The sequence below is a fragment of the Halichoeres trimaculatus genome, unplaced genomic scaffold (assembly GCF_033239565.1).
Source record: "Halichoeres trimaculatus isolate MK-OKI-2021-1 unplaced genomic scaffold, fHalTri1.1 fHalTri1_scaffold_14, whole genome shotgun sequence".
In the NCBI taxonomy this organism is placed as follows: Eukaryota; Metazoa; Chordata; class Actinopteri; order Labriformes; family Labridae; genus Halichoeres; species Halichoeres trimaculatus.
Genome location: NW_027437192.1, coordinates 24,711,036 through 24,736,094, shown reverse-complemented (window position 1 = coordinate 24,736,094; position 25,059 = coordinate 24,711,036). Strand labels below are relative to the sequence as shown.

Genomic DNA, 25,059 nt, shown 5'->3' with positions numbered 1-25,059 from the left:
GTATTCTGCATTCTGATTATGATGAAGTCAATGTTCTGGTTATATACAGACATCTATACGTGTACTCCAAAGTAGTTAGACTGATATTATCAAAGCTAACATCATATCGTAATCCATGGTAACAATATTACATTTCATATATGTATTTTTGTTGTTTTTAGCTAAAGGAAGAACGTGGACTTTCGGTGATGTCATTGTGGGATTGCATTTTATTTAAATTCGGCTTTATGCTAATATAATCCCAAAATTGGAATTATAGGGGGGATTATGTTAGGGCGAATTTAAAGGCTAAACATACAGCTATTCGTTTCATGTGATGTTTGTGAGATTCTAGTTGAGGTAATTTCAGCCAGACCTGCAGCAGACTTGTTCTCGGAAAAGGTGCTTGTGAGAGAGGTCAGAGGTGAGTTTCTCAGCAGCGAAAAACAATACTCGAAACCTTTGCCAAAACGTTCCACCCTGATAAGAGAGTACAGGAAATCTCATGCCGTGACCAGTGGTAGTTTGGCTGGAGCCAAACTATCCCCATAGTGACGAGTTGGCAAAAACAGACACATGATGACGTCACTGAAACCTTCCATAAAGATACATGTTTGAAGCTGAGGGGAGTCGGTCCGTCCATCTACCATGATTGCTGTGTTTCGAGCTGTGTGACTTCAATAAAACCCGCAAAGGCTGCCAAGTTGATTCTGTCGTCTCATCATTGATATATGTGTATTTGCATCTGGGAAATCCTTAACAAAATCACAGTAAATTTAAAACAAAGTAGGGATGTCCCAATCCATTACACTGATCGGTATTGGCGCCCGAAATGGCTATTTCTGGAAGATCGGATAGTATCAGATTATGTTCCGTGATCAGGACCGATACAGTTCTCATGTGTTTTCAGCACTGTCACGCTTTACAGCTGCTGTAAATCAAACCACATTGCAAACATATCCGCTGTGTGGGACTACTTCTCTTTGGAAAGCAATGATAGTAAAACAGTGTCTTGCAACATTTGTAAAGTGAGTGTTCCTCATGAAGGTACCAACAGGGCTCACTTTAATACAACAAATATGAGTCATCATTCACAACAGAGTATGGTATATATCAGAGAAAGGTATCTGATCGGTATTGGCAAAACATATAATGAAAAAATCAGATCGGAAGTCCAAAAATGTGTATCTGAACATCCCTACAGAAGGGCAGTTTTCCAGCTTCCCATTAAGGGGACATAGCATGCTTGTTTCTCCTTTTCACTATGCCAGACTAGGATGCCTGTAAAGCATTTCTGCCCTCAGTACAAGTCATTTAGTTCCTTCATTGCCCCACAATAGCGTTCTCAATATCCTCATTTTAGGCCATTCTGAAGATCTCGTTGAAACGCTCCGTGTCAAGAATGACCTCCAGTAACCTCGCAACGTCACAGCCCTTTGTGCTCTGATTGGTCAGTTCTATCAGAGGGGCGGAAGGGTAGAGCCAGGGGGCGGTTTTTGCAGCATGGCAGAATTTACAAAATCGCCACATTGAATGGAGCAGACTGAGCGAGTTTGCTGTTTGCCAAAACTTCACCATAAGGCATTGATAGCACTAATAAAATGGCAGAGTGTAGGATACGTCCTTTTGTATTAGACCCTGAGTCAGACCCGGACAGTTCTGCAGCTCAGGAGGAAGAAAATCCACCTAGACACAGATCATCTCAGGACGCTTCAGTGTGGTGAGTCAAACCGGTACTGTAACATGTATAGTTAATACGTGGAAATATAGGCAGACTTCACCAGTAAACTATTTCTATAACAGGGCTCCATCCTGCTCCTTCACTTTTCTCTGTCTGTTTTATCCATCATGCTGAAAGTGTCGTCTAAAGATCGCCTCTACCGTCAGTTTGCCACTATGTTATTACCACAGCATAATTGTGGTCCAGGGTCACAGTGCATGTCAGAACAAGCATGCAAATATCACAGTCTCACAAGTTTTATGACGTCTGCTAAAACTACAGTGTTTTAACTGCTAATTAGGGTTGTCACGATACTAAAATTTTCAACTCGATACCGATACTCAGGAAAATATTCGATACTCGATACTATTTTCGATACCACAAGGATAAAAAAAAAAAAAGAACCCAATATTTAAAAGAAACATTTTTAATGACAAAAAATGCAAATAACCTCTGTTGCTACATGTAATAATTAACAGTACCACACACACAACAAACAGTTGTGTAAAAAGAAAGTTTCAGGCCTGAGCACACACTGAAGACATTTTTCAAATTTTTGCCTGATTTATACACTGTCCACTAAAAACAGCCCTGAGACCCACTTATGGGCCTCCAGCCACAGGTTGAGAACCACTGCACTAGTAGATTGTATTTGAAGCTTGATCCTTAAAAGATTGCTCACATCATGAACAATATGTGACCCAGGGAACCTCAGGATGAATTTATCATTTAGAGTGAGTGAGTGAAAACAGCAGCTCAGATGGACTGATGAACAATGCTGCATTTTGATTCATCAAAAGGTTGACTCGTCTTTTTTTAAGTCTCTGCGTGCATTTAAAATGTGCTCATGAGCTATCAAGACACAGTTTGAAATATAAAATCACACATAGTGACTGACGATCTCTCACTGTCTGCTGGGATTCGTGTCTATCTGTGCCTTTACGCACGCCGGCACAAGAGGAGCGTACGTACACGGAAAGTGAGAGTTTAAGTTACACAACTATCCTATAATTATGTTTTATAGTGGTTATATGGTATTTCTTGGGGGTTTCTAGTGGGTATAGGGTGCATACCTGCGTATCTTGTATATTACACAACACGACCTCTGCGTCCTCTGTGCTCCTGTGCCTCTGACTTGAGCGTGAGAAATCGGAGGTGTGGCATGAGTACGGGTGAAACCATCCAAATGTGTGAGTCTCACAGCGAATGCGTGACAGTTGGCAGCCCTGTTTATAATCATTAACGTTACGTCAGCCTTTAATTGCTTGTTGCGTCCAATGGCTAACAATAACACGGCCAACACCGCCTTGTAGCAGTGTTTGCATACTGGCTTATTTGTGTCCTTCGGTTTTCCAAGCTCGTTAGCCTCAAAGGTAAAATACCTCCAAACAACACTTTAACCTTTTTAATTTTTGACCAAAACTGCTTGATTTGGCCCGCCTGCAGCAGCACTAGCCATGCTGTTTTGTTATTCAGTGCGTAACGGGAAGGGGGAGGGAGCCTGCTCTCGTGCGTGTGTGTGTGAGGAGGCAGAGAGAGAGGGACGCAGCGTCAGCGGCTCGGCATCGGGGGGGGGGGGATAGTATCGATACTTTTGAAAGTGAGTATTGTATCCGGATACAACATTTTAGTATAGATACTTTTTTAAGTATCGATACTTTTGACAACCCTACTGCTAATTCACCATGTAAAGCCGAGCTGCTCAGCAGAGCAGAGTCCCTGCATCCAGCACTCAGTCAGTCGGCTCTTGGTGGGTGTATCCCTTGGTGGCGGTTGTGTGACTAACTGACATCACAGAGGAGGAGCTGCTTTATCAGATTACTCCAATAAAAAGAAAGGATCCTCGTGTCGTCACAAAGGTTGAAATCTCGCGGCCAAATGGCAATGACCTATTTTCAGAGGCATCAAATCTTGTTCTAGGATATCAGAAAAAATACAATATCTAATTTTTTGAAAATTCAGGGGGTGAAAGGTCTTGTTTTCAAATTTATTATATTATATGTAAGTATTAAATCAGGGATCAGCATGATATGTCCACTTTAAGTTTGTTAACTTGAAACACTTTTTACCATTTTTGCTTGAACTTACTGTTAAAAACACTTGAAACTCAGAATGTTTGCACAGTCATACCCCCTAAAGCATTTAGGGAGTAGATACAAAGTACATGAGAGGGAAGGTGAATGGGAAGTGCACACTTTAAGCAGCCCTTGCCCCAAAATAAACACATAATTGGGGCCTTTTACTGAAAAACTTACAAAAACAATAAAAAAGGTCTTTAACATCAAAGAAGTCCAAGTCCCCCTCTCCGTCCTCTCTTCTTTCCCTCTCATTTTGCGTATGCTGAAACTTGACCACAACTTGATCCCACTCCTCGAGCTGAGCCTCTCAGAGAGAGACAAAAACTGAAAAATGAAGAAATCGATGGCAATTGTGTTCTGAGTGGCCATGGTGGTGTAAACAAAGAATGACTGGGCAGGTAATAGAGATGGAGAGAGGCAGTCAGGGGGCACATGTGCTGCAGAAGGCGCAGACAGCCGAATCAGAGAAAATTGACTGTGTGGCAGTGTGATGCTGAAGGATTTTCAATGAGAAATAAAAAAACAGTAAATTGATTTTAAATGAACCTCTGGGCCTGGTGCAGCTATGCAGTCAGATATTACCATATTTGAAAAGACGATCATTTCTGCTTAAGTAGTGCGAGTAGTACAGGTCGAGAGGTCCATCTTATAAAGTAGACTCTTTGAAACACACAAATCCATCCAGGTGTCAGTGGAGCGTGCACGCTAGGTGAGCTGAACGCTGTGATGGGCTCAAAGCTCAATGAACCACGAGGCCTCCACTCTGTCTGTCTCATGTCAGAACAGATGGTAACACTGCTGAACCCCACACCCATCCATCACCCAGCATTCATTCAGAGAGGCAGCACATAGGTGTCTGTGTAGGCCTGTGAGAGTGGGTTTGTCCAAAATGTACCTTCAAGTGAAGTGATTCTGAGGAGACGGGCTGTCAGGCCAGCCTGCATGCAAAAGCTCAGCTGCAGGATTTCAGGTCAGCTGTTGTAGCCCCTGCAAACAGTGAAATACATTTTAATAATAAGAACCTGTCCAAGTTGTCACGCATCTACTTGACAGGAAAAAAAGATTCCTTTCTAATCTGAGCAGGAAAAAAGAAAGTGCATTGGTCAGACATATGATGACTTGATGGATGCCATGTGTCAGCTGTGACTGCCCTGAACACTGAGGCTACTGAATGTGGCACAGTGTTAGTGATGCCTGTCAAACATCCCCAAATGTTCCCTCTTCTCCCTCCCTCTCCCTCCTTCTGAAGCACTGGAGGAGAGGAAGTGCAGATGTGTAGTTAGCGTTTCAACTCATCATCACTCTCCATCGCTCTCTCCCCCACTCCTTGTAGTGATTTCTGTGAGTATAGAGTGCCTCGGGCAAAAACTCTGAAACCATCTGCTCTGCTAAGCCGGCCCCTCCATCCCACTTTTGCCTCGAGTTTCTCCGGCTTTCTCTCTACTTCTCACTCCCTTTTTTCTTCTCCCTTTAGAGAGAGCCGTGTGATTTCCACCACTGCTCCACTGATTGTTATTTGTGCTTTGGCTTGCTCGTCCGGGGCAGCTTAACCCTGAATTTAGAAATGACTCATGAATTTTTATGCTGAGTTGCAAAATTAGGTTATCTCAGCAGCCTGCAATTAAAATGTGTGCCTGAAATTTATCTTATTATCTGAAGTAACAACTGGCTTGAGCTGTGGAGTGTAACAGCAGTTTCTGAGATAATGTGTGGTTGTAGTGCAATGTTGAGACTTTCTCAATCAAGAAATTTAATTTTAGCCCTTTATGATCAATTATATGCCCACATTAAAAGGAGTCAACTTGGTCTTGTTTGTTAAACTGTGAGCAAAAAATAACAGACAAATCATTTGATGACAGCTGGTTACATGTCAATGCTAACAGGCTAGTACTACAGAGAGGTTTGTTGTGTTATGTATTGTTTTGAACATTTTTCAAATATTCCATGGCCTATGACAACTTCCTGTCACACTCAAAGCAGAGCACGCAGCTTTAGTTGGCAGGAATTGACATGCAGAAAGTACTACGACAGCTATTGATGTTACAAGCAGACTAGCTGTTTTAGATATCAATAAAACTAAAGAATTTACAAGTCTACATTCATTTTTCTAACAACAGCTACTGAACATGAGGTTTGAAGTAGAGTAATTTCACCTTGACTGGGCCTTTTTGATTTGTGCTGCACAGAGAAGAGGAAAGTGAGGTTCACATTTCCAACATGGCAACATGTTCGCATTTCCAATCAATTAGCACCAACATTATGATTTAGAAAAGTGGCGTTATTGACAATGTCCATTTTTTCATTTTTTTCAAACAGTCTAAATTATTTGATCAGGCAGTGAAACCTGAACTTAAAGGATAAGGTAAACTAACTAGGCAGGGACAGGGAGAAATAAGGGTTGGCTTAAACAGCATGTTAGATGCTTGTTTGAATGTGTAGTTTGCATTTCTGTTGGTGTCACAGTATTTCATGAAATATCTATCATTTTTAACCAGCTGAAGCATGAGTCCCATTAACCTATCAAATGGTGTTACCACAAAAGCATGACGATTATTAAATAATTCTCCTTGCTAGAATTCATGCAAGCATCCTGATGAAATAAGTTATTTGTTATGAAATGTCATCTCACAGTATATTTAAAATACTTCATTCTAAGCTAGATAATATGGGTTTTGTTTTAATGGGTAAGTCAGTACACTGTACACATCAATGTTTTCTCTTTCTTTTTTAAGTCAGTTGGTTTAAAATCATTTTCATTTTTACTGTGTAGCTGACAGCTAAATTCATAGTTACATTTTTGCACAATGTCAGATTTTTAAGTGAAACACTGGTCACACCATTTGGTATTTATCAGTCACAAGTCTTTCACCCTGAGACTTCATTTGAACCCAATCCTGCAGCTACTTGTAACTTGGCTACTTAGATCATGTATGCTGTTCTGTTTGGATTAAATTTTAAACATATGTTTGAGTCTTTCCTTCATGCATTACAAAACAAATTCCAAAATTCCCCAAAGAGCACCACATACAACGCAATACCTGTTTTTTTTTATAGTGTGATAAACTGTACATGCATTTCAACTTCAAATAAACTGTAGTAACTGCCCTGTTACACTTCACAAAACTATAAACCTGCTAAAAACTGCAGTTCTTCTAGATCCCGGTTTGACTGCTGAGAGACCAGAAACCACATATATCAAGCCAACAAAGCTGCATCAATAAACATGTTTACAGCCTGATTTAAAAAAAAAGAAGCTTACCTCATTTCTCTGACTGCACACAATGTACAGGTGATTTTTTCATGACTTAGAATTAAGTTCACAAGTTTGCCAAAGTCCTAAGTTTTGGACAAACAGGCCCAGCACCCTGGAGCTGTTAGTGAGATGGCTCACAGCTTTCCCTTCATGTCAGTATTTTCAATACAGCTTGTGCTGACGTTTTGCTTCAAAACACTGCATCAGAAACATATGGGTGACATCATAGATTCTATTTCCATTTTTATACAATATACAGTCCTGGCTAGTTAAATGAACTGACTGCTCCTATTACTGTTTCAAGTCCTACGTTTTGGACACATGGATGCAGAAAAAGATTCATGACTTGGTCAATAAAAATGGACTAGACAGACAACCTTGCATAAAAGGGGTATGGTTTATAGCAAAACATGATACTATTTGCCTTGCATCTTTCACATTTTGATCTTTTGCATTTCATCTCTCCATCAAAAAACATTTACTTGGTAAATCTTAATGCAAAACCAGCTGGGTAGACCATTGATTCATTGCACTCCATTCTCAGGAACGGCTCTCCAAAGCTCTTGCTTCTTCTGCTGCTCTCTAAACTTGATCTTTTGAAAAGACCCTGCGTCCATCCTATTCAACCAGTCTATCCATTAACTGATTAAAATAAATGGCCACTTAGTAAAATCAATTCCGAGACAACTGCTGCACCACCAGAGTCCAGCTCCCTGCCCACAGATCGGGGCCTGGTGAAGCTGTGAGGCTGACAGAGGGCTGATTGCATTCAAGAAACAAATCTCAGCCGAGGTTTTAGTTTTTTAAGATACCGTTGGTTTTCCTTGTGTTTTTTATTCTGTGATGGATCTTAAGTTTTAAGAAGCCAGTGCAGGTCTCAGACTAAAGCATGACTCGTACATTCATTAAGAAGTGAAAGCTGGACAATGAGCAGCATCACCGGTTTAGTCAACAGTCAGGCAGTGATTTGATCGCACTTGGACTGATGAATTATTCTGTGTGAATTACATTTTCTATTTCGCTGTCAGAAGCTTCCAGAAGAAAGCAGGGGGCAGAAAAAAATGTGTTTTTCAACCAGTTAAAACCAGAACTGAGTCAATACAAAATCACTGGTCATTCATCATTCATTCAAATTAAGAACATGAAAAGTTTTAGACAGTGAGGAGGAGGTATTTTGGCGGTTCAGTCATTGAAGAAATAAGTGTGTCCATGTGTGCGGAGGCAGTGCCCAGTGGGTCTGTGTTACATATCCTTACTGCATTAATACTATAACATTCTGGTGGTAATGCAAAACACAACACAATGTCAAATGATGCAACTTACCTCAAACATATTGTGACTCATCTTTATGGATCATTTCCTTCAAGAAAAAGTTCTCAAGGTTTTCATTTTCCATAATCTATCTACAAAATAGAAAAAAAAACATCTCATCTTGAACAACATCATCTGCATAACTTGTGAGTATGTCCTTGGTGCAGCTTCAGCCACAGATTGCGTTACTTGGGTGCTGAGTGGTGCATTGTGCTCCACAGCTGGTCAAGTTGAGAAGTCAGTGCAGTTCATTCTGTAACTTTTGATTTAAAAAGCTGTATGATGGAGGTGTGATACAAATAATTACCTCCACCAAGGAGGTTGTGTTTTTGGGAGAGTTTGTCTGTTTGTCTGTGAACAACATAACTCAAAAAGTAACAAACAGATCTTGAAAAGGAAATGTTCAAAATAGGATAAGGAAGAAGTGATTAAATTTTGAAGGTGATCTGTATCACCATCTTGATCCAGGACTTTTTCAAAGGATTCTTTATCATTGTGAGATAGGGCTGTTTTCACAATATGTGTATATAACTCCATAATAAATGGTCGGGTTGTTTTGCAAAACAATACAAGACAAGGTCACCATAATTTCTGACTGATGTAAAAGTGCGAAACAGATCCTGTCAATATTCTGGATACTAAGATCCAGAATATGAAATATGTTCTGGGTCATCATCATTTTCAACTCTGCCAGGTAACAAATTATCGTAGAAACCTGCAACTAACACCAAATTGTAGCAGACAGTCTGCTTATAGGAAGTATAACATTAAAGTAAGACTAAAGTGTTGGTGACAATCACACTATGCTTGGTGGAGGTCTGTGCTCTCTGAGTGCTTTTCTACTTGCTAATGTATTGCTTCAGTAAATGCATCTGATTTGGGATTAGGGGTTTAATTTTCTATTTTCTTTTACGGTCTTCATCTTGAATAACTTTACATTTTATAGAGTTTGAAGCTTCTGATTCTGTATTATTTGAGTAGTTACTAGTCTCACATTATTCCCTTGTTAATTGTTAGCACTAAAACACCAAGGCAAATTCTTTATATGAGTAAATGTATTTCGCTTAAAACCCGTTTCTTATTCTGATTCCATACAAACATTAATAAATATCTAACTTTACATCAAATCTAGGTCACTTCATGCAGACAATAACTAATGATTATAAAATATCAAATATTATGTTCAAGCTAAAAGTTGATATCTGTTATGTAAATGTCTATCATTTTTACCATTAAACATGTTGAACAAGTATATTAAAGTGTCAGATTCCTTCAGTACTGGAGTTAAATACTTGTCAGTTCTCAGAACTATGAAAAAGTCACTTGTTATTGTTTTATGTTCAACCTTTTTCCCCCTTTGAAACTAATAAGAAACTCATAGCAGGAAAGATTTATTTGCCTTGAAGTCTGAAGAGATCAAGAATGTGATGTTACATTAATAAAGCGTTGGCAATGTCCCAGCACAACTTGGTAATAACAAGAAGAGACTGATTTCAAACTGAAGGGTGTCATAAATACGCCCAAACCCACTTAGCTATTAGATTTGCATGTGTATGTGTCCCTGATGCAACGAGGAAAACAGCTTTGACAGTTAACAGGATATTATGAGAGCTAGAGCATTCCCGCTAGCTAAGATTAAGCTAACACTGTCAACATGGAGCCATGGCTGGACATGCTTGTATGAGGGAAAAGCAAAAGCAGATTCTTCATGTACTCTGAGTGGGGTGTCTGGTGAAACAACCTCGAGGGAGCAGTGGACTTCACTGAAACATCAGTCTGTCTGACACCCTCCCTGTCCAGTCACATCAACACTGCGGGTGGGACAAGACTTGCTGTTTTAAGGGGGTCTGCCTCTATCTCTCACTGCTTTTCTCCTAGTTTCTTCCTTTAAACTGTCCTCGTTTTGCCCCTTTCACCAGACAAAAAGCAAATATGTAGTCGGACGAGAGACAAACTTGAAGTCTGGTGATTCTACAACAGATGGATGATGATGACTGAGGGACTTTGCTGTACCACCAAGGTTTAGAGATGAGTCTCTTGAGGAACTAATGTGATCTGTGGTGGGATAAGTAGAGCTATAATAATTGAGAACTAGATGTGCAAAGTAATCACAGCTCTATTATTACCATCAACACCTGTGTGATGGAAAAGGCTTTATCAAAAAAAGATTTTCTTGTATTCAGACTGCTAAAAATCCCAGAGAACATAAACAGTTTAACCAGCCTTAATCATTACTTTAAAAATACCTTTGAGACGTTGGGTGTGCAAAGAACATCACAAATGACCAGATTTGATCATTTTTCTTGTTATTAGGCAGATAGAAGTGACTTGTCTGCCAAGTCCAGACCCAAATACTCGAAAGGTTGCAGCCAGCATTAGAAATGCATCATGGATTTGTGTTATGTTTAAAGGCTCTGTAAATGGCAGCCGTGTCAAAGGCTGATGCATTTGAGACAGACTAATTTTGTTCTCCCTGTTGCCTTGCTGCACATCTCTATCCAGATAGAGTGCAATCTGTTTTCCCAACTGAGCAAACAGGCCGATCCAGAGCACACATACACAGATTCATTCTAATATAACACCTCTGTGTGCACAAATGTGTTCAACCACCACACACAGATAGATTAAACAGAGGCATAAATACACATGTGCATGCATAAGCACATCATGCACGTATTAGATAAACAAGACACAACGCATTCAAACTCCTCTCACACAGTCCAAACTGTAGCAGGGGAGCTTTACGAGCCAGAGATTGGTAATAAAACTTTCCCTTAGTCAATGGAGTGTGTGAGTGTGTATGTGTGTGTGTACTGTGTGCTGTGTACTATTTGCTGTTCTCAGCGGTGTGGGAGGTCTGATTTGTAGCAGTAATATCGACAGGAAGGGCCTCGGAATGAGGTCTTTCCTTCAGGGAGTCCTCCCACCCTTTCATGCATGCACAAAAATGCTCACACAAAGAAAGACACAAACATATCCACACAAACAGGAACTAGGTTTGGATGAACACACTGAGGACATATAGCCTAAACCAACCAATACACAGGGTTGAGTTAAGGTATTTAAGGGGGCGGGGCCTGTGGGCGCGTGTAAAGATCATAGGGAATGGTGACTATTCCATTTGACACCCACCACATCCGTACCCTTAATATTTGGTCACTGAAGGCATTGAAGATTATATTTATGTATCCATATGGAGCAGAAACCTCTGACAATGGCGACTGAAGTCGATGTGGAAGTGCTGGGAACTGCAGTTCCTCAATTATCCACTAGAGGCTGGTTCCAGGAACACCAAACAGACATGTGATAAAGATGTTTACAGGCAAAAACCAACTTTGGTCTAAAAGCTTAGTTTTCATTTGGGATGTAACAATACACTCAAATCGTGATTCGACGCGATTTTGTAATTCTGGGTTAACGATGCGATTTTCTCACGATTTTTTTTTATTTTTATTTTTTAACAGAATGAGCTGGCTGACAAAATATGTCCCCAAAATTTTTTTTTTATTATTATTATTTTTGCAACTGCAAGCACATAACATGCAGTGAATGCAAAATTTAAAACACACACACACACACACACACACACACACACACACACAAATATCTAAATGTATAAGAACTAGAGCTGCACAATTTGGGGAAAAGGTGCGATTTGCGATTAGGTGGACAATATTGCGATTGCGATTGTGCTTGGGATTTAATAAAAAAAGTTGTGTCATGATGAGTCTACAGACTTGCTTGGTTATCATGGAGAAAAATCTGAATTGCATGTGCTGACATTGCAATTGCGATAACCGTGCAGCCCTAATAAGAACTACAAATTATTTTTCTTTTATTTTAAAAAAATTCTGCAAATGCTGGAAAAAAGAAAAATCACAGCTTCAAACCTTTAAAAATAAAAATAAATAAAATATTAATTAAATTCAAACATAATTTAGCCTTATCTAATGCCAATCTTAATCTGAACCATAAAATTAGTTTAAATTTATTACACTTGCTGATGCACATTTTCGTAAAATACTTTTCTACACTTTTTCTGATAAAATCATACATTGAAATATAATGTCTATACAGTCATAGTTACTCATATTTGTGAAAGTTGAGTTAATTAGAAGAGGTTAAATGGTAATAAGTTGTACATGTGTACACCCTGGCCACCCCAACCTATGTCACTGCCCTCACTGTGCCACCCCAGTCTGAAAGTCGAGACACGTCCCTGCACAGAGCCACATAACAGTGTTGCGAAGGAGAATTCCTCTTTTGATTTTTAAAGAATGAAAGCAAAGGCAGCCAAACCACAACTCCTGTCTCAAAGAGACAACAGAGAGGTGACTCCTGAAGAAGCAAGAGGAGGATTAACAATCAACCAGTGCACAATATACGCGAGTGATTTACTGCAGCTCGAGGACAGCAACGATGCATCATTACATCCCTACTTTTCACCAATTTTGCAGGTTAACTTACTCTTGTGATCATTCAAAAACTGCTTATGATTGATCAACATAAACAGTGCTAGACAGAAAAAGACAAAAAAAACAACAACACAAGAACGAGATTTTGATACCGATTTCAATATACAGAATATGTAAATAGAGATTAACTTTGACATAAAACATCTTCTAGCCTGAAACTTTGGTCCAAGGTTGTTTTTAAGGGAACAAAAACCTTCACCATTTTAGACAAAAGATACCCAAAGTTCTCACACCTTGGAGCTTTATATCTAACACAGGGACCACATCACACACACACACACACACACACACAGTAACAGCTTTCTCACATGCAGCATGAATCAGAGAGCAGTAGACACACAAGGGAAACTGACAATCAGATGAGAACATATCTTCTTCAGTAAATCAGAGATTTTGGAGGGTGTTGCGTTCTCTCTGCAGTTGTTCTCACTTCTCTAACACACCCTGTTTCTCCACTGACACAATGGCCAATTAAACTTCCAGCTTGACACTCTGGCTTCCTGCTTTTTGGAGCATCTGGGGTATTTTCTGAGAGTGTGTGTGAGTGAGGGTGCACACTTGGGATATACCATCCTGACATTTCTGTCATGCAGTGGAGGGGTTTCGGCTGGGCTGGAACACATTTAAAAGGTATGAGACAGCGAAAAAATAGAAATCACCACACGTCCTTTCCCCTCCGTCTGTCCGTCCCTGTGCAGTGTGGCAGCTTAGAGAGCTGAAAGAGGACTTTTCATATCCTTTGTCTCAGTCTTCAATTCTCTATTGAGTCACTTAAAAACATATTAAGCTGTTTGTTGTCCAAAACCTCAGAGTTATCCATGAAGCTCAGCCAGACGACAGATCAAAAATAAAACGATTCTTGTGAAGCCAAATGGCTCGTCCTGAACCACAATTATGCTGGGGAGAGGAGAGTCTCCTTCAACAAAGCCACGAAAAAATGTCTCTTCAGAGAGGTCAGCTAGCTGATTTACATGAGAGAGGAAGAGTTTGAGGACATTTTGGGGGACAGCAAGTTTCCCCCTTTATATAATGAGAATATGAGCTTGACCAGTATACCTGGTAAACTGGGCTTATGTGGCGACTGTCAAAGAGATTTAAGCATTTGAGTATCTTTAAAAGCCCTATATAAATCACGTTTTTATTATCAGGGTGTGTGTTTTCAGATTTGCGTCTTTATTATACAATATATAATTTTATGCAGCCAACAAAGAAGAAAAACGCAACACATTTCACACAGAGCAACAACGAAAGACATTCAGAGATCCGCCTTCTTTGTGATTGGCATGTAGCTCTTTGTTTCAGAGACGGTGTCACACAGTAAGTGACGATTCTTTTGCCCAATCAATGGACTGCATTGTTGTAGCTCCACCTACTAGGGTCGAATCTGTAAGTCTCGCATCCCAACATAAGGGTACCAAAAAGTAGGACAGTATGGTTCAGTTATTTGGGGATCTGTCCCGAGATAAGTCAGTGGAAAGTAGGGATGTCCTAGCCTACCTTTCTCCAATAAATCCTGAACTTAGTTGTGTGAGACTGTTGTAAATGACAAATCATATTTGTTATATTAAAGTCAGCCCTGTTGGTACCTCCTCAAGGAACACTTACTTTACAAATGTTGACGCTGTTTTTGGCGCTGCTTAAAACACGTAAAAACCAAGCGGCAAACTCCAGTCTAAGACTATGAGACAATGCGGAAGTGGTAAAATCTGCTGTTTCCCGAGTGTTCGCTTGAGGTCACATACACATCAAGCCAAAAAAAAAGATTTTCAAAGCAGAAATTAACCTATTTACAGCCTGGTTCAAAAAACGTCTCCTGTCTGAGTCACTAATTTTACGACCGGCTACCACTGTACAGGGGGTGAATTTTTTTCTATATATATTAAGATATTAAGATTGCGAGCTCCCCCAATAGGAGGCTCAGCTGAGGGTCACGTGACCGACAGGTGCCCTATGGCTGTACGTGAAGCCCTTGCCACCACCAATATGGCTGCTATAGCCGATGTGTTTCATTTTCCATTTCAGAAACAGACGCCTGACGTCGGCGAGACTACATCCATGTTTTATACAGTCTATGGTGAAAACTGGATTGGTACCAATCACATAACGAAATCTGATGCTATCTGATCCTCCAAAAATAGCCATAGCCACATGGGACATTTTTAGTGGAAACGCCGTAATATACATGCTGTTCCAGGACGAACCGTACTGAACCTCTTGGCTAAAGTAGCAAAAATGTTAAAGGTGTTTTTTTAGTCTCTTCCATTACAGAACTGTTAACTGCAAAGCTCCGACAAAAAGGAGAACTGAATAAGAACGTAGGTGTCATTCTGACTATTGCTACAGAATTCCTGCACACCGAACATAACTTCAAACTACCAGTTTAACCATAAACCATGTATAACATACAGTATGTACGTTGTCGCTGCTAGTTCACCCATCTGTTCCTGATGCAGAGAAATTAAGCTGATTGTCAGCGGGTGTTGTATTGGAAATGCTGACCCAAGAGATGAAGTTTGAGCCTCCTAAGCAACAGCTGGTGAGCTGTGCCTCTGATCAGTCAAACTCATGTTCTAAAAGTCTTCTAAACTGGTAAAGGCGGGTAATCTGGCTGATATTTGTCCTGATCTCCCTCTTATGATCAAAGCCAGCAAAGGCAAGATTGTTTGATGTCTGTGAATGACATCGTGTGTGATTTTCCTGTGGTGTGGGGTGTGTTCAGAGTGATTTTTCCTAGTCAGAGGTGCTTGGAAGGCCTCTGATTGAGAGATCGTACATAATGAACATGATGAATATTTGCTACTAAAAATCCTGTAGTATGTGGAGCGCTCTGAGAGGAAAGGAACACGCACAGTGTGTAATGTCACGTGTACAGGAGCAAAGTCAATCAAGACTCGAGCTGACTCAGCTGATTGACACAAGAGGAAGTAAGAAATCTATCTGTAACACTTGTGTTGACTGAACTCCTCCCAACTCACATTATTCATACAGCCCATATCCCCGCCATCTCCACAACTCTTTCCAGAATCATTCAGAATAGAGAGATCTTGTACGATCTGTCTTTTGTTATAATTAGGGATGTACGATATTGGATTTTTGCCGATATCCGATATGCCGATATATCGAAACCACTTTTGACCGATACCGATACCGATACCGATAATCACAAGTTTGTTTGTTTTTTTCTCTGCAAAGAAAGCTAAGTCTATCCTGTACTGGAATTTATATGTTACTCTAATTGTGATGGTTTTATTTGTTTAAGAAACACACATAAAACAAGACAAAAAACATTTGATTTTACCATAAATAAGAAATGTATTATTTTTCAAACTCAAGACATTCAGTATTGAAATACAGAAAAATAATTTCTTGAACTTTAAATGTACAATGCATTTTTAAACAGAACCAAGTTGCATTTGATTATTTTAGAGCTACTGTAACAACCTGGTGACAGACACAGAGCTCTGCAGTGCAAATAAATGAAGTGCTACATTTTATTTCAGGAGCTTATTTTTCAGATGGAAAATAATAATAATCCTAACTGAATAGCACCTTATCGGCTGTGCATATCGGCAGAAATTTTCATATCTGCAGATACCGATAAACGTGTTTTTAAGCTTTTATCAGCTGATACCGATATTGTGCCGATAATATCGTGCATCCCTAGTTATAATCAATAAATGTCATAAAAGTCGAAACTGTGGCTTTTTGTACTTCCTCCAAGGCTTCATTTTTTTAACCAGATTTTGCCCCTTCAGTTTAATGCAGTTGATGAAAAAGAAACTGGCGAATGTTTGAAAATGACACAAAATCACAACGGGTTTGTTTTACGTCAGATCATCCTGCACAGAGGCTAATAAGAGTCTGATCCTATAGGTGTGTTATAATGAATGGGTGGTTGTGAAGATAAGAGTCCTGCTCTTCCGTTCACTTTCCATCATCCTTCACTTAGATATTGTTATTCATTTCAAGAAGCAGCCTTTTGAATAACTCTGAATTCACATAATCTCTCCTCACCTGCGCAGTGCTCACACACTGTAGACATGGAAAGGTCTTGTTGCTCCTGAGATTCAAAGTTATCTTAATTTGTCACAATGTCAGCCTGGTGCTAGTATCCACATTCAATCTTGATCAGACGGTCATGAAAATTAACCTCTGAACTCCAACACTCTGTCATATTGTGACAATAAAAAGAAGTCTCTGCACACCAGCCTCACACTCCATTATGATTCCAATCACTCATTTCACACTACAAAGTGACAGCACACAACGTATTTCAGGCATAATCATATGATTTCCAGGTGGCCAACTAAGGCTGATTGACAAGCCTATTCATTTTCTTTTCAGATGAGAAAAAACTGAAGAAGATGAAAAGGCCAGAAGATCTCGGAGAATTTCAAAAGCCTGGAGACCATCAAAGACTGGGTTCACATGTGGCAAATCCTGCTCAGTGCAGAGCCATTAGGATTGCAGTAAAGACAGTAAATGATTGTCACACTCTTGTGGAGCGTTTCTGCAGGTTATCAGGAGCACGGTGAACACCTGCAGCAGGTGTATGTCTCTCTGCGTGAGTTTCTGCCTGTGTGTACTGATTTGAATATGAAAGTGTGTGAGAGTGTTTGTGTGTGAAAGTGACCGGCTGTCCACACAGGATTATGGAAACACTGGATTATTTCTTCTGTGCCTCAAAGTAGCTTCAATAAATCCTTAAATTAGCAGTGAAGGAGAGGGCAGCAGCTTGGAAGTCAAATATTTTCTTCAGATTCATCTGAAGTGTTACCGCTGAAGTGACCTCGAGAATTCACAGATCTGCTGAGTGCTTGTTATAAGTACTGGGTTTTGGGTTTTATTTGTTTTGGTTGAAAGTGATGTTTTGTTGGATAAAGTGTCAGTTGTGCTGTTTTTGTGAGTCTATTTGCAAAATGAAGTATGATAGAAAATGTGTGTATTTGTGTGAGTGCATGGCACAAACTGTGTGGGCCCTGACACCAAGTAGTAAACAGTGAAGAAAAATAAAGAAAAGGGGGTCGCTGAGCCCAGCAGCCTGTTAGAGTGTTGATAAAGGAGAGACCTTCATTTAAAACACAAGAAAAACAAAACATCATGCCCTTTTTTCTGTTTTTTTTTTCTGAATGTCTCTTTTTCTCTTTCTTCCTCTACACTGTCTACCCAGCATGTGTCACTTACTGCGAATGCCAACTTCAAAAACAAGTCAGCCAAAAAATTGGAAGGAGATGAGGGGAAGGAAAAGGAGGAAGGATATTTGCAAAAGAGGCAACAGGTTTTCCAAAACACTACAAAAAGATGGAGGATAAATGGATAGATACAAACAATAATGCAACAAGCTGCCAAAAAGAAGATACTTAGATCAAGATCAATGTAAGAAAGGAGGAGGATATATTGGCATACATGCGTGTGAGTGTGTGTGAGTGTGTGTGTAAGTGCCTGAAAGTGAAAGTGTGGGATCTGGCAGGCGTTACTTTTTGGCCTCCATTGGGGAGCTGATAAATCCACAGCCGTTTGACTCCTGCCAGACGCCGCCCTGCACGCAAACACACACACACATATATACACACACACGCTCCATGTGCACTACATCTCCATCTGTTTGACTTGTGCCAGTTGCCCCCTTTCAATTACCCAGCATGCTTCAGTCTTTCAGAGGAGTGGAACGAGTCTATTCAGGGAGTGCTGTGAAAGAGAGACAGATGGACAAACATAAAACAAGATAAAGAGTTTGGGAAAAGACGACGGGGGCTAAAATTATCCTCTTAGTCACCTGAGTTTCATGCCTTACCTAACTAGCATGTTACTGCTGTCAGGATTCAACCTGTTTGGTGGAGGTTTTTAGGAGCCTCTTACAAGCCGGTCATGAGAGTGTCTGAAAATAGACCAGTAATGGTGTCTTGAATGTGCTCCACGACTGAAAGATGCTTTCATGCTATGATATTCTTTCCAAAGTGGGACGTTCCTCATTTTTTTTATTGACTTATGGGAACATATTGTATCTGCCTGGGTCAGGAGTCCCAGGCAAATGTTAAAATTTGGGAGGTGGTATGCTAACCTACTGCCCTAATAAGTTATGCAACAGTACAGAGTAAAAATTGATCAATTCGTCATCCTGACTGAAGGGCAGGGTATTGAATTTTGGTTCCAAAGCACAAACAAAGTTTAACTCAATCAGGCATTTTACTGCTACAAATTGAGCCAACCCAAAAAAAACATACAAAGCCAAACAGCTTCAGCTGATTAGATGAAGTTACAGTTGTCAACTGCTGTTGAGCCATGTTAGCTTCATACCAATGTGCAGCTCAGGATATGCCAATGCTAGTCAGTCACAAGAGCTTTTTGCTAGCTTTGTTAGCCTGGTCACATTGTTGTCTGGGTAAAATATAGTGCCTACCTCTTATCCCAAGAGACAAATCAGCATGGATTAACCTGAAATCAACTGAGAAGTGTTATTTTGCAGCTGTTAATGAAATTAATTGACTAACTTTTTGACCCAAATTTTTAAAAATGTTCAAGAAACTAGCAAACATATTTACTACATCAGGCTACAAACAGTCATCAGTCAAGCTTCCCAAAATGAGGGGGGGGGGGTTACACAACACTGATGGTTTAGGGTCTGTAAATACCTTCCAAAACAGAGAAGTATTTTAAATTCCATATTCTGTCCATTATTATATCATTTTAAACACAATAGGGATTCAATTTCATAGGAACCCATGCAAACAGAAAATGTTTCCACTTTCTTTTGATTCTACAAGCCCCCCTGATGTGACCACAACAGTATTTAGGAAACACAGCAATATGTTTACATAAGTAGACTAATTTTCTATCCTAGCTAAATTAAATACCTTAGCCTTTTTTTTCACATTTTTTGTTTGCTGTATTAGTGAATTCTTACGGCCGGGGGTCACCAGTCTCTGGTACCACTACTGGGGGGGGTCACAGCATGAAAAGCATTTCTCAGAGCTCCAGGCATCGTGTGCTGCCATGTATCCATCTAAATGACATGTCCCCATGAGGTTTGATGAAAAATACATCCAAATATTCTGTTTGGATACTTTTGTATGGATTGAGCCAATTTGTCTGAAGGCCAACTGCGGTAGCATGGATTACCAATGTGGAAATCCAATGTGGTGTTGGTGTTGGTGTCTGATGTTAGCTCTGTTAGCCATGTCTGTGAATAGCATGATGCTAATCTGCCCTCTGGTATTTCTTCTGCTGCTGGGTTAGCACAGCTAGCTCGTCCATCTTATTGGAGATAGATCTTACGTTCCCAATAACTAGGGCTGCACGATTATCGCAATCGCAATCGCAATCGCAATGTCAGCACATGCAATTACGTAATCGCAACAGAGGATATCGCAATCGCAATGTCAGCACATGCAATTCCGATTTTTCTCCATGATAACCAAGCAAGTCTGTAGACTCATCATGACACAACTTTTTTTATTAAATCGCAAGCACAATCGCAATCGCAATATTGTCCACCTAATCACAAATCACACCTTTTCCCCAAATCGTGCAGCACTACCAATAACGATGGATGGAAGGACAGGTCCATGACATCACTTCTTAGCTCACACCTGAGAGCCAGCACATCGTCCTCACCTCCTTCTCCTCACCTTGTGGAAAACATCAGGCCTTACACCAGCTAGCATTGACATGCTACAGGCTGCTAACAGCTGAGTTCACATGTAAACAATGCAGCCATGGTTACATGTAGGATCTCCAGATAAACACAGGAAAAAAAAAGTCATAAAAATATCACTGAAGCCACAAAAAGTTTGGTGCCCATGACCAACAATGATCCATACAAAGTAATGATCCACTCCAAATACAAAGATGATGAAAAAGAGATGAAAAAAAATTACAAGAAATGGACAAAGAAGAGAGCTGCTGCAAAAGGCAGCCATAGCCAACAGTTATTGTTATTGTACTATTGTACCAAAGTACTGTGATGGGTATCATTAGAGAGGTTCTTGCCAAAACTCACCCCTAATTAGCAGGAATAATGTGTAACGTGTGTGCACCTCTGTGGAAGCAGCCCCAGATTGACAAGGCAGACTTGTCAATCAAATGGGAATGCTCTCATTTGAGGAGCACTGGGTGGGAACACAATACGAGGAAAGCAGACAGAAGGAGAGGATGATGAAAAGTAGATCTAAACAGTCGCGTCTGATTCACATGCTACTGACTTGCCTGCCTGAGGCAAAACCTTAAATTCCTCCTGCATCAAACATCAATTCATACCTACCTAACAAGCATGTGAAGGAGAGTCAAACACTGTCTGCTGTCTTCCTGTTATAGTTACCTCAGCTCTCAGGTGAGGCACGGATGCTACATAGCATTAAGCCGGCTGCTGAGAGCAGCATAAATTTAAAGACTCAACACCCGGTATAGCCTGCTACTTAACCTCCATAAATCCTTTTTGGTCATTAAGTTATTCCTTTGAGTAGCACAGCTAAAGCGACACAGCTCCTTAGTTGTTCCTGTGCTGAGTTGGGTAGTGTTGATTAACGCGTACTGGTTTCCTTTCTGCTGACTCATTCAGGGACCACTTCTTCTCCCCACCTTATTTAAATAGCTGGAGCAGATAAAGGGCTCCACTTGGTCAAACAGTGGCGTAGAGCGTGAGATGGGCTAATGAGGGCTGCATGGGGCAGCATTCAGAGTGGTTGGTGGGAAAGAGAGAAAGTCTGGATGTTTTTGCTAGTTTATAGCTTAGTCTGTGAAACTAAAAGGGCAACAGCAGCGAGGAACATCTAGTTTGAAAACACATCACACACACACACACACATTAAAAAACAGAGCAACAAAGCTGCCCGGCATGTTGCCTCAATGGGAAGCTAAACAAGTTACAGCCGTGCGCCCACATCCAGAAACAAATTGGTGTGATGTAATGCACAAAGACAAGAGGAAAAAAAACACAACATGCTTTGCTCACTTCCAAAATCTAACATCACCCCAGCCTCCCACCCTCCCGCTCCTCTCTGCTCAGCTGCTGTAAGTAGGGCACATCAATTTTTCACACTGCCTGTGTCTCTCACTCAGTCTGTGGCTGTGATCATAGCACCTGTCTGGGCCACATATGTCATACCCTTCTCTATACGTCCCATCATGCACTGCCCCGCCTGTTCCTCACATCCTCACCACTCTCTGCTCAGCTCAGGTCCCTTCAGTCAGCTCCTCCATTCATCTTCCTCTTTTTTTAACAATCCCTGCTCCATCAAATCTGTCATGGAAACACACCATACACACCTTAATATATGCCGTCTGCAATAATCACAGAGGCGGAGAAACACCCACCAACTCCTGTACACACACTGAGGCAGACGCACACCTGCCAGAAGGAAGCACGATAATGACATGGAGATTAAATGGTCGAAGGAAAGCAGAGAACAACTGAAGATGCTCTTTAGAAGATATTTTTACACACACACACACACACACACACACACACACACACACACACACACACACACACACACACACACACACACACACACACACACACACACACACACACACACACACACACACACCTGCATGCTCTTGTCCACATTTCAAAAGTAAACTAAAATACTTTAAAAGCTTGACGGCCAAGAATCAAGCTGTTGATCTTTTTTGACACAAAGGAGTAAACACGGACAGTGGTGTACTTTTAGACACGCCGCGAGACAAACTGGAGAAAAATAACTCTTATCCTTGTGTTAAATCCTCTAAAGTATTAAGTGCAATTGGCAAGTTGTTGGTGAAGACCAAACATAGCAACAGCCATAAAAGCCATTACCCGAAAATGAATGAACGCTAAAACACAGGAATACACTTGATTTGTGTGTGTTCTGTCTCTACCCCATCGCATTTTGACTGCGTCCAGGGCTGCAAAACAGCCGGAGTCAAAAGACTTCCTACCCCATTTGTAGGGTTGGGTACCAAATTAGGTACTTTTGTAGGTACAGACCGGATTCTTTCAAAAGTACCAGGTACTGATTCAAGTAATATCAAAAGGTACCATGTTTAGGTACCTAAATGCTCTTTGTGACCATGAGCGAGTGAAAGAGTAAGCGATGAACACAGCATTACAAGGTTATGTATTGAAGAATGAATATGTTAAATTGAAAATGTATATATATTATTATTTAACAAATTGATTTTTTTCATCACATCAACACAAAAAAGTTCCAAAATTTGGTACTGTTGAGCACTGATAATGATTGCCAGGTACCAGGCATCGGTATTGTTTCAAATGTGAAGGGTATCCATCCCTAATCATTGGTGTTTTTCATTGTTCATGTTGGGCCATAAAACCTCAACCCTGTTGACTACTGGCCTGGCTCTAATTATAATGTCACTTTGTTGCTGTCACAAGGCTAAATATTAGAGATGGGCAATGATTTACAAATATTTGTACAGTCATTAACATAAAAAACTGAATTGTTCATGTGGTGATCTCTTTGTCCTGTCTGTGGCAGATTGCAATTTTATGCAGGATGCCGGAGCTGTTAGGCATCAATTTTGTAGGTGTTGGGAGATGTTTCTTGTGGTGGTTTTCCCAGCTCTGTGTCCGCTATACAAGGTGACATACCATCATGCAAATAAATGAATAATGTTTCGTCAGCTGATGTTTAAAATGAACCTTTACTCATTTTATTTGAAACAGCACTTTCGTATAATTTTCTTTCGTAGCTAATGCATAGTGCAACAGGAATGTTGTGAGTGACTTGAAACAGGCATGTGATTAGGATATGTACGAAGCACACTGAGAAAATGTTATAGCTCTGTACCAACCATCTAACGAACAAGCTCTACACTGTTAGTAGTGACTGACTGAAAATAGACTTGTTTCAATGTTAAATCCAAGGAGCAACATTCGGGTGAGAAAAATGAAGCCTATACGGAAGTGCTAAAAGTTGCTGTTCATCAAGGATTTGTTTGAGGCTGGCTACAGAAAGACAAGAAGTCACAGTCACACCCAGCCAAAATTACAGACTTTTATGGAATTTAAAAACACATTTACAGCCTAGTTCAGAAAACGGCTTGGGTCTGAAACACAAATTTCACTATCAGCACACAATGAACGGTGAGTGATTTTTTTTTTTTTTTCATTTGACTGTCCAATCAGAGACACAGCTCAGGTCACATGACTGATGGGCTTACAGCCAGCGTCATAACCAATGTGGCTGTGTCCGCCGATTGGTTTCATTTCCCGGTATCAGGAACAGACAGATGACATCGCAGAGAGGTCAGTGCAGTAAAATCTCGAATTTAGCCCACAAGCATGAGCACAGCTAAAATATTTACTTTCATCATTTCTTATCATAGGAATGCTCAGAAACGTGTTTAAGTGTACGAATGTCACGACGCTATTTCAAATGGGTCTGGGAATTCATTTTAATACTTTACACATTCTCACACACATTCACACACACACACATTAATGTGGAACTAACCTGACATTATCAAAATGAATAAGTCATTATGGGGACACAGGTCAAATCTCTAATTTCATCACTTCTTAAACTTGTCCTTCGTATACTTTGCTCTGCCGTTTGAGAAATGTCAGGTCAATTGGTGTCAGGGTTAAAGTTCACAGTCCCACAGCTGATAGGCCTGATTGTTTTTTTCTTTTTTTCTGACAGCAGTGTGGACTGTGTGTGATGTGCCCAAGCCAAGTTTTCCTCCGTGAAAATGTTAAATAATTCACGCAAAAGAGCAATTTTGAAAGCCCTAACCACCTGAGCTGACCTATCCAATATTATAAAGGAGGGAAGTCACACCACATTGAATAATATGCTTTCACTCCGGCCCACTTCAGAGCTAATATGTCTCTAATACCAGAGGGCCCACCCAGGAACCGGCTCCATATTAATACACAATAATATAGTCTGAGCGGGGAGCAGAGAGAAGGATTGAAATGGAGGTCACTGCAGGTAATTTCAGTAATGAACAGCCACTGAAACGTCAAACAAAACAGCTGTCTTGACACGCTCAAAATGAGACCATTAAGAAAATATCTTTAGACCAATTTGATATTTTTTTTATTCTTCCCTTATAAAGCTAAATACAACAAAATAAGGCAACTGTTAGGTTTCAAATTCAGACTCAGCTTAAATTAAGAGTAAGCACAATTAGCCACAGCTTAGAAATGTTGTGAATGGTGATACATGATAAGTCTTTAAAAATCACAGTGAAACCCATCCATATGTGTGATTATCAGGGGGTGTCGCCACGCCAGTA

At 40.3% G+C, this 25,059-nt stretch overlaps 1 protein-coding gene across 5 annotated transcripts in view; it reads right to left on the bottom strand.

Annotated features, from left to right (window-relative positions):
- dlgap3 (discs, large (Drosophila) homolog-associated protein 3) overlaps positions 1-25,059 on the bottom strand; it is a 208,292-nt gene that overhangs the window by 141,321 nt on the left and 41,912 nt on the right. For 2 of the 5 annotated variants that reach the window (XM_074686306.1, XM_074686305.1), the window contains exon 2: positions 4,673-4,764. The exons of the other annotated variants lie outside the window; for them this stretch is intronic. The gene's annotated coding sequence lies outside the window, so the exon portion shown is untranslated. The remainder of the gene's footprint in view (positions 1-4,672; positions 4,765-25,059) is intronic. 5 annotated transcript variants of the gene reach the window in all.